The sequence below is a fragment of the Mobula birostris genome, chromosome 13 (assembly GCF_030028105.1).
Source record: "Mobula birostris isolate sMobBir1 chromosome 13, sMobBir1.hap1, whole genome shotgun sequence".
Taxonomy (NCBI): Eukaryota; Metazoa; Chordata; class Chondrichthyes; order Myliobatiformes; family Myliobatidae; genus Mobula; species Mobula birostris.
The window spans coordinates 69527182-69527670 of NC_092382.1; the positions used below are offsets into that span (position 1 = coordinate 69527182).

Here is a 489-nt window from a genome sequence, read left to right on the forward strand (position 1 = left end):
ATTATATTAGTTCCATAGTCTGCTGCTAATATTTGAGCACCGCACCCTTTATTGTGTATATATTGAACAATTCTACAACCGCGTACTTTACAGACAATAACATATAGAAAGTGAAAGCAAAAGAGGGCACATTTAGTTTTTTTTTGGTCTTCAACGGGCTGATGTGAAGTATGGGAATGAACCGTCGACGATTCGAGCTGCAAATGATTTGGAAATCCTGATGTGCTGTCGGTCATTTCATCATTGCTGTCAGTCGAAGAGAAAACATGGAAAGCCAGATGCAAGCGAATCTACGACTGGGCCTCTGTTCGAGCGAAAATGAGGGGCATCAAATTGATTAGAAAAACACAGTTTCACCAAACAAAGTAACTTTTGGGACAATGTTCAATGTGGAGTCAAAACAAACAATTTCTTTGAAACATCCATTATTGGCGACAGATTGTCTGCAATATTTCTGGTTTACACAACCAGTCCGCTTCGACTTTTAAA

The 489-nt window shown here is 39.1% G+C and overlaps 1 long non-coding RNA gene across 1 annotated transcript in view; it reads right to left on the minus strand.

Annotated features, from left to right (window-relative positions):
- Nucleotides 1-225: 225 nt before the first annotated feature.
- The window catches only part of LOC140206946 (uncharacterized), a 4473-nt gene continuing 4209 nt past the window's right edge, over nucleotides 226-489 (minus strand). The window contains exon 4 of the long non-coding RNA XR_011888434.1: nucleotides 226-304. This is a non-coding gene — a long non-coding RNA (uncharacterized lncRNA). The remainder of the gene's footprint in view (nucleotides 305-489) is intronic.